Source organism: Schistocerca serialis, unplaced genomic scaffold (genome assembly GCF_023864345.2).
Source record: "Schistocerca serialis cubense isolate TAMUIC-IGC-003099 unplaced genomic scaffold, iqSchSeri2.2 HiC_scaffold_1407, whole genome shotgun sequence".
In the NCBI taxonomy this organism is placed as follows: domain Eukaryota; kingdom Metazoa; phylum Arthropoda; class Insecta; order Orthoptera; family Acrididae; genus Schistocerca; species Schistocerca serialis.
The window spans coordinates 1,927,324-1,936,855 of record NW_026047633.1 but is presented as its reverse complement, the minus strand read 5'-3'; the positions used below and the strand labels follow the sequence as shown (position 1 = coordinate 1,936,855).

At 44.6% G+C, this 9,532-nt stretch overlaps 1 protein-coding gene across 1 annotated transcript in view; it reads left to right on the top strand.

Moving 5' to 3' along the window:
- Positions 1 to 6,673: 6,673 nt before the first annotated feature.
- Positions 6,674 to 9,532, top strand: part of LOC126442777 (uncharacterized) — an 82,977-nt gene continuing 80,118 nt past the window's right edge. Inside the window, exon 1 of the mRNA XM_050090806.1 lies at positions 6,674 to 6,761. The gene's annotated coding sequence lies outside the window, so the exon portion shown is untranslated. The remainder of the gene's footprint in view (positions 6,762 to 9,532) is intronic.

Below are 9,532 nucleotides of genomic sequence, written 5' to 3'. Positions count from 1 at the left end.
CGCCATTAAAATAGCTACACAAAGAAGAAATGCAGATGATAAACGGTTATTCATTGGACAAATATATTATACTAGAACTGACATGTGATTACATTTTCACGCAATTTGGGTGCATAGATCCGGAGAAATCAGTACCCGGAACAACCACCACTGGCCGTAATAACGGCCTTGATACGCCTGGGCATTGAGTCAAATAGAGCTTGGATGGCGTGTACAGGTACAGCTGCCCGTGCAGCTTCAACACGATACCACAGTTCATCAAGAGTAGTGACTGGCGTATTGTGACTAGCCAGTTGCTCGGCCACCATTGACCAGACGTTTTCAATTGGTGACAGATCTGGAGAGTGTGCTGGCCAGTGCAGCAGTCGAACATTTTCTGTATCCAGAAAGGCCCGTACAGGACCTGCAACATGCGGTCGTGCAGTATCATGCTGAAATGTAGGGTTTCACAGGGATCGAATGAAGGGTAGAGCCACGGGTCATAACACATCTGAAATGTAACGCCCACTGTTCAAAGTGCCGTCAATGCGAACACGGGGTGACAGACGTGTAACCAATGGCACCCCATACCATCACGCTGGGTGATACGACAGTATGGCGATGACGAATACACGCTTTCAATGTGCGTTCACCGCTATGTCGCCAAACACGGATGCTGTAAACACAACCTGGATTCATCCGAAAAAATGTTTTGCCATTTGTGCATCCAGGTTCGTCGTCGAGTACACCATCGCAGGCGCTCCTGCCTGTGATGCAGCATCAAGGGTAACCGCAGCCATTGTCTTCGAGCTGATAGTCCATGCTGCTGGAAACGTCGTCGAGCTGTTCGTACAGATGGTTGTCGGTCTTGCAAACGTCCCCATCTGTTGACTGACGGATCGAGACGTGGCTGCACGATCCGTTACAGCCGTGCGGATAAGATGCCTGTCATCTCGACTGCTAGTGATACGAGGCCGTTGGGATCCAGCACGGCGTTCCGTATTACCCTCCTGAACCCACCGATTCCATTTTCTGCTAACAGTCATTGGATCTCGACCAACGCGAGCAGCAATGTTGCGATACGATAAACCGCAATCGCGACAGGCTACAATCCGAACGTTATCAAAGTCGGAAACGTGATGGTACGCATCTCTCCTCCTTAAACGAGGCATCACAACAACGTTTCACCAGGCGACGCCGGTCAACTGCTGTTTGTGTATGAGAAATCGGTTGGAAACTTTCCTCATGTCAGCACGTTGTAGGTGTCGCCACCGGCGCCAACCTTGTGTGAATGCTCTGAAAAGCTAATTGTTTGCATATCACAGCATCTTCCTGTTGGTTAAATTTCGCGTCTGTAGCACGTCATCTTCGTGGTGTAGCAATTTTAATGGCCAGTAGTGTATTAATAATAATAGTAACCTCAGAGTTTTTCAGATGATCCAGTTATCTGTAATGTATTGTCTGCAAGAAGCTGCATAAATATTCAGTCAGATCTTGATAAGAATTCAAAGCGGTGGAAAAACGGCAACTTGATTTAAATGTTCATAAATGTAAGACTGTGCCTCCACAAAACGAAAAAAATGGTGTTCTATGACTATAATATCAACGAGTCACTGTTGGAATCGGCCGACACATAAAAAGTACCTGGTATGAAATGGAATGACGACATACGCTTAGTTGTGGGTATAGCTGGTGACTGACTTCCGTTTACTGGAAGAATACTGGCGGAGATCAGTCAGCCTACAAAGGACTTTGCTCACAAACCACTCGTACCACCGATTCTACAATGTTGCTCAAGTATGTGGGACCCGCACCAAATAAGACTAACAAGGGATACTGAACGTATACAGAGAAGAGCAGCACGAATTGTCATGGATTTGTTTGAGCCGTAGGAGTGTAACCGAAGTACGCAAGGAACTGAACTTCCAGACTCAGACACACCCAAACTATCCCGAGAAAGTGTATTAACAGTTTCAAGAACCGCCTTTAGATGGTAATGCTAGGAATATACTTACAACCCTCTACGTACCGCTCACATAGGGATCGTGAGGATAAGATTAAAATAACTACCAAGCGTACAAAGGCATTCAGTCATTCTTCCCGCGCTCCATACGTGACTGGAACAGGAAGAAACCCTGACAACTGGTACTGTGGCGCACACACTCTCTGCCACGGTCGTTTGCAGAGCATGTAGATGTAGATGCAAATGTAGATGCTGTTTAGCATCGTATTATCACAGCGTCTTCCGTAGTTTCGGGCAATTCTCGTTCTCATTTTCTTTTCTTTTTTCATCGCAGTGCATCTTAGTTTTCGTTACATCACAGACGCAGGATTTCTGCTGCTGATTTCTTCTGCACTTTCTCGAGCCGGCCTATTCATCCACAGTTGTTCCTACTTGTACTTCGGTCGATTCCCAAGTTGAGCTCCCATTTTCTCTTTCAAAATTAGCTAATGCTGTTTCTAATTTCAGCTCGCAAGTACTGTGGATTCCTATAAAATTTTAATGATTCCAGTTTAAGTGGATTGGCTGTAGCTATTTGTTATGATTTGCCTAAGGCTTCTGTGCATGTACTGTATTTGCAACATCGAGCGTTTCCTTAACTGTACTTTCCAGTTCCAGAACTCCTGCTGTTTATTCCCTCCAAAGTGTCTCGATAATGTCCGCACTTGGCGTACATACAGGATGGCGCACGAAATGTGTTACCATTTTGTTTTTGAATATAAACTTTGTCAATACAATCTGAAAGGAACATACACTACAATGACGAGCCGTCCATGGAGATTTGTTCTAACTGAGCACATGCTCAATATGTCCGCCATTGGGGAGCCAATTTTGTCCGTCATTGAAGCGACCTGGAAGCCTGAGTGAAATGATCTCCACGTCGAAATGCTCATGTAAAAACTCACAGTCCAGACCTCAATCCATGTGACTTTCTTCTTTGGGGGTACCTAAAGGAAAAAATTTCCCCGAAACGTCCACTTGATTTAATGGAGCTCAGAAAACTTATTTTTCAAGCTTGCACTGAAATTGCGGAAGACATGTGCCGTAGGTAATCACTAACTTCAGTATTCGTTTGAAGGAAGGTCGGAAACGAAATGGTGGACATATTGAATATGCGCTGAGTTAGAACAAATCTCCATGGACGGTTCTTCATTGTAGTATATGTTCCTGTCAGATTGTATTGACAGTAAAGTTCATATTCAAAAACAAAATGGTAACACATTTCGTGCGCCACCCTGTATGTTGCCAGTGAACATGGGCATTCGTTTTAGTAGATTAAAGAATTCCCTATGATCACCATCAGTCACATTCCCCATGCTCCTGTTCTAGCCACCTGGCAACCAGCCTTTCCCGCTCACTCTTTTCTGTTCTCCTTCTATCCCACTTAACCTGTTTCCTGCCTCTCCAAGTGCCGCGAGGTTTGAGGCGCCGTGTCACGGATTGCGCGGCCCCTCCCGCCGGAGGTTAGAGTACTCCCACGGGCATGTGTGTGTTGTTCTCAGCATAAAGTTAGTTTACATTAGTTTAAGTAGTGTGTAAGTCTAGAGACCGATGACCTTAGCTTCTTCAAATTGCGCAGTGTCGTCCTTGATTTTAAGTTCTGAACGTTTCTTCCATATCATCATCAATTTCTGAGCTCAGTGATTCTACTGTAGTCGTTAGGGTGCCATATTCGGCAACTAAATCTCAGTTCAGCTCCTCCTTTGACGCCAGCAAGTCTGCAGTCTGCCTTTAACTCTTCGCTGTGTGCTTATTTTTATCAGCGTGGCCAAATTGGCCAATCATGTTCTGCTCAGAGCTACATGCTCTGCTGCCCTCTGTTCACTTATCGTTCCTTCAGCCTCGCCCGCACTCACACTTAGTAAATTGTGCACTCGACCCGAAACACTGCTAGCTGTGAGTGGAACAGGCTGTGCACATCCTAAATCTAAACATCTCCGCTGCACCACTGAAGTCTGGCTCACTTATTTGCCTCGCATCGGAGGAACCTGCTGTTTCATTTTGCACATTTTCGTCGCTAAAAGTGGGGAGAATATGTCCCTACACTTCTCTGTACCTTCGAAGTCTCTTTTCTAGGCATTTCGTCTACTCACCACCTTTTTTCTTTTCTCCTCGTACTGCTTTTGGAGCGACTACACGTAACTATTTTTGAATAACGCAAATGAAAATCTTATACTGAAAAAACAATATCTGAAACAGATTCACTTAAATAACAAGCTAAATTTTTACTAAGTTCATCACACTGGCTAAACAGGAGCATTCATCACACGCAACCTAATAGAATGAAAATGAGCTTCACACGCAATTCCCAGCGCAAAATTATCGTCACACGAGCATTAATTACATTTAAAAAACTCCACAATGAAAAGGATTACGACGAAAAGCTCCCGGAGTACCATAAACACACTTCACACAAAATTCAAAACAAACAAAGACGACACTTTCATAAAGCAAGCAACAACGCTGATCAACCACAATGAAGTATTTGTGTGAGATCTGTAGAAAATAAAATTTACGTGTTAGTGCACCCTAACAATGTCACAGCATCAACGTAAGATCCCTGGGGTGACCGAAATCCTGTGCAAAAGGGTCTCGCCATTATGAAGGCTACCTGTTCTCCGCAAAATTTAGATTTAATGGCAAAGTCGGTGTTCCGAATGAAACCTGTTCCTGACTTCAAATACCAACAACCACCAGGCAAACAGAGGTTATTTTCGTTTTCGTTTCATTGAGCACGCACCAGACACACAAACTTAGATTGTGGCTGAAATTCGTTCAAGTACTGGAAAAATAGCCGAGAAAACCACCACCTGTCAGGCTGTTGTATGAGCTAAGGAATGAAATATCCTCGTACTGGATACACAAGACAACATATTACAATTTTATTGATTGATTGCTATTAAGGGAAGATAAGAACTGAATGATTTGAGGCAGCTTGACTAGGAAGCAGAGTGGCTCTATGAGGTGGTATGTAAAGAGCCACTCGACGTTTATGTCTGAATTAAAACACACGAAAATATTAAATGGTGCTTAAACTTCGACATATGGTACGTCTCTCTCGAATGCGGAACCCAATCTGCCAAATATGGGGTAGGATTTACTTGATGCAGACACTGACCATCCATACATTATATAGTTTTGAAGAATGCTTGCTTGTTCTGCTTTTAAGTACACTGGGACAGAGAGCAACTACTTTCGGCAGTCAACTTCTGAGGACAAAGGCCCATTGCAAGAATTCACTATAAATCCAATAATTAGACAGTACAATTACTGAATAAGAGCACCTCTACTCTGTACTTGACAAAGAATTTTATGTTCGTTTTTGGCCTCTAATATGAGACACACAGCTCGTGTGGGGAATGAAGTGGTTCTAGCACTACACATTCCACCCTCCAAAGGGACTTCACAGTTGAAAATATTCTTTCCACAACAATATTTGTGTATAGTACAGCAGGAGCAAAATTCACAAGCGTGTCTATATTTTTACACGAAGTACCTGTACTTTTAAGTGTGTGGAATATATCACACAGTCTCTTAACTGTTTCCAAATTAGCTTTTTCCAATTCCTCAAATTTCTGGGATACAATGTTCACGCATCGTATCTCGTCTGAAATGTTGCACATTAGTCTACTGCCTTAAGAATTATCAGAAAATTTAAAAGTTCAGCCCAAGAAACAGTTTTTTTTGTGTTATCCAATGAGATGATTTCAGAGGTTGAGGTGGAGAACTCTACTTTCCCAAACAAGTCACAAAAGTGTCTTAGAATTGGTAAAAGGCTCGTATTTTGACTGAGTGAAAGTACCTTCTTTTCCAAGTTAATTAAAATGGTATTATTTCTTGAAGCAAGCTGAAACTGTGGTTGTTTCCAACTTTTGGATTGAATTTAAAAAAAACATTTTCAATGGGCATTGTGTGAAATGAAGCCAAAGAAGTGACTGTCGGTTCTCGAAAATTTGTTTCAGCAACGTGGGACATGTATTCTGAGATAGAAAACAAGATTTCAAAGGTTCATACATGTCAATAACTTTTGTAACTCCTGGCAACAATGACAAGCATCTAGTTTTAATACTACCTAGAACTTTCCCGTATCCAGTATCAACGAAATCACAGAAAGATTTCAGTTGGTCCACACGTTGAGGGTAAATGTGTGTCGTGCTCAGTGTAACTTGTTTTAAGTTAGAGCAAGTAGTACGTGAGCCCAGGCACCGATGATCTCAGCATTGATATCCCTGTAACGTTCTTTAACGACAACTTGTCACACTCGTCCGTCATTTCTGGAGTAGGAAATGATCGATACGAATCGCGAAGCTCGCGCGTAAGTCACTGGCACTGAGCACGATGACGGAAGATGTTGTGTTCACACCTCTCCTCATCCCGTGACCAAAATGCAGCGTCTTTGTTTCATCTTTGCGTTGACCAAAAGCGGTACTGGGAAATCGGTTGACGAAATCGGGTTTTTTGGGGCGCCAGGCGAAGGGGGTGCGTGTTGCCAGCTGTATAGCGCGGTTCGAGATAACTGACTGTGGCGTGGATGGGACGCAGGCGGTCCGGCAGTGCCGACACAGACGTAGACGCCCCGCTGCAGCCGTTCCCTCGCCTGCCGCGCGAGCTGGCAACGCCGCCCCGTGACGTCAGCGCTGGGGGGGAGGGGGCAGCCGGCTGTCTGTCTGTGCGGCCCAGTTGTGACGCAGCAGCCTGGAGGGAAGCAGCGTGCCACGTTGTCCTGCCTACCCAGACAGAGCTTGTGTATCTTGTGTCTGCACAGGAATACCGCAGAAAGGTAAGGCAGGAATTTATGGGAGCGGCGGATGTTTTGCACGCTTTTGTGTGGTTTTTGTCTCGTAACTCACTGCTCTGGTCTAATACTTTGTCTTACTTTGAAAAATTACGACCGCTACGAACAAAGGGGGTGGCTAACAGTGTGTTAAATTACCGTTTTGAGTGTTCAGTGATTTATTGTTCGTTACTTATGGCCTTGCTCCAGTCTATGAAAGCTTGAGCGAGAATAACGTGGAACGAATGGAAAATAACGCCACATTCAGTCGGCTAGTGTAGATTTCCACGGTATTCACGTACAACAGGCATTTAAAATGAAAACCTCGCGTTCTTGATTATGTTCGTAGGACGCAAGTTTACGAAAACCATCAAACGCAGAACTTTGCAGTAAGCGAGTTTTAGTGCGACAAGGCGTGTAGCGGCTTGCAGGCGTAGCAGAAATTTATTTTTTAATGTTTCGCATAATGTGGCGGAATTCAGACATCTGAAATGTTGTCAAGATGTACTCATTCAGAGGTATAATCTTAAATTGCGATTGTCACACAGTAAGAGAAGTACCGCAGTTGGAAACATTGCGCGTCGCGAGGTAACGTGACTAAGGGCGCTGAAATACGCGGACGTTTGTCAGGCAGTATTTCAGAATGAGGGCAGTTACCGACTTCCAAGAAACTGCACGCAAGACTACGAGAACTGAAGAGATTTTTCCGCTACCCCCCGGCGACGTTGTAGCTGTTCATGGAGTCAACTTAGACATCAGATGTTGCAGACATATCCCCACACCCCGTAGGGTATCTGCAAAAATTACATCGTCGTACGGCCCATACATCAGTAGACATGACGTGTCAAAAATTTAGACGCGCGATAAACGGGCTTTTCTTTAAAAAGCAGCGCAAATTAAGCAGACTGTGTTTACCCAGTATTTCGGAATGAGCAGTTGCTTTCGAACACACATTAAGAACAATTTCAAACCGTTTCTAAACTTTATCTCGCTTACATGCTTAACGTCACATGTTACACACGTAAACTGGTCTGCAAAGTAATGAGACGTCGGAAGCTGTTTCGTGCGTAGGCGTTGCGGATCCTGAAGTCCGTTCGCGAATCACAACTCGTGGCGTGACGCCGACACGCTTGTGGCGATGAGACGCAGCACTCGCGTTCATTTTAGTATTTTCACAGTGTTCTGGAATTAAGGTTACGGTCAACGAGCAATCTGTAGCTTTCCCCAACACCCTCATTACACAGAGGCGTAGTAGTTGGCGAATTCTTGAGAATTTATCGTAATGTTTGTGCTTCACGAAATAAACATTTCGTATTTTTCATCGCTCTGTCACGTCTCCTCGTTTGTGATTTGCTGATGAAATTTTTTTTAGCACTCTACAACGCAGCATCGCTTTGTTGGGCTGTTCTCGTGTTACTATTTGTCTGATGAGAGAGCCCGGTGTGTCGACCAAGCAACGCGTCAGCGATCTGTGAGGCGCGCCGTGTTGTGTGCGGCCTGCGCTTCAGTCGTGTATTATGTGAGGGAGGAATGAATGTCGGTGATTCTGACGCCGTCACTTACCAGCTTCTTTATTTGACGTTGAAATGACACGATTAAAGTGCAGTGTAGATTTCTACGTGCAGCCTGTAACGGCGGCAGAATCTAGATTTAATTTGTGCCATTTCCAGTGCAACAATTGCGAGAGTCGAGGTAGATTTGTTCTTAGTTTCCGTCAGAGGCTGAATCACGTCAAAATTATAACATTTGTGGGGGCATTTGCTACTTATGTTTGACAGAAACCTACAGTAAACATTATTTCGTTTAGCCAGATACTGTTACAGAAGCCTTACCCGTTATTGATGGTAAGTCACAGTTTCGGAATCGTCGGTGGCCACTGATGTCGCATTTACAGACACTTCGGCATGACAAAGTACTGAAGACGACCCGTCTTGAAGAGTTCAAAAATGCCATGTGAGACTGCACATCGTCGTAAAACGCAAATTTGAATACCAAAACCATAAAATTGACAATTTTCTTGGCAAACTCAACACGACGACTGTTGAGTGTGCTCCCCTCATCCACTGCCAGCAAAGAACGCGTGACGTCACGGAAAAGTGACTGTCGTCACACGTGACGGACAGGATGATTTGATAAAAGTTGCACGAATTTTATGTATAATAAGTAACCCGGAATCGGTGCTGTAAATGCCCTTCACTTTCGTGACGTGGAACTATGTGTGGTGGTTTTCGTATTTATACTCGCCTATCACAAAATATACAACGCAATTGATGCACGCCGTATTAAAGAGCTGTTCAAAACGTATCGTGTGTAGCGAGATAAGATTTTCTGAATTGTAGAAAACTGTGGCATGCACGGATGAACAGTAGCGGCAGCCAAAAGTTTCCTAAAAAAGCCTCCATTTAATCGCGATTGTGTGGAATCAGCTCTTTAGGTGACACATAGATATCCAGTAATAAGGGAGTAAGGTCACTCGTGACTTGGGAATGTGTACAGTGTTTCCTGGTGCTTTCAATTCATTAGGTGTTCTGTCCACCAGTAAAATGTGATAGCCGCATAAAATTTCACACTGTGGTGTCTCACATGATACTTGGGCTGGCAGTAAACGTGACTCAGCGTGGAGACGGCGGCGAGGTGTCGCCCTGACACGCGGCTGAGGGTAACCTGCGTGCAGGAGGAACCGTGCTGTACCGGTGTGCGGACATTCGCCACGATTTTAGCTGCTCCGAAGGGCTGGGTCCCTTGTCTCCCCCTCCTCCTCGCCCCCCCCACCCCCC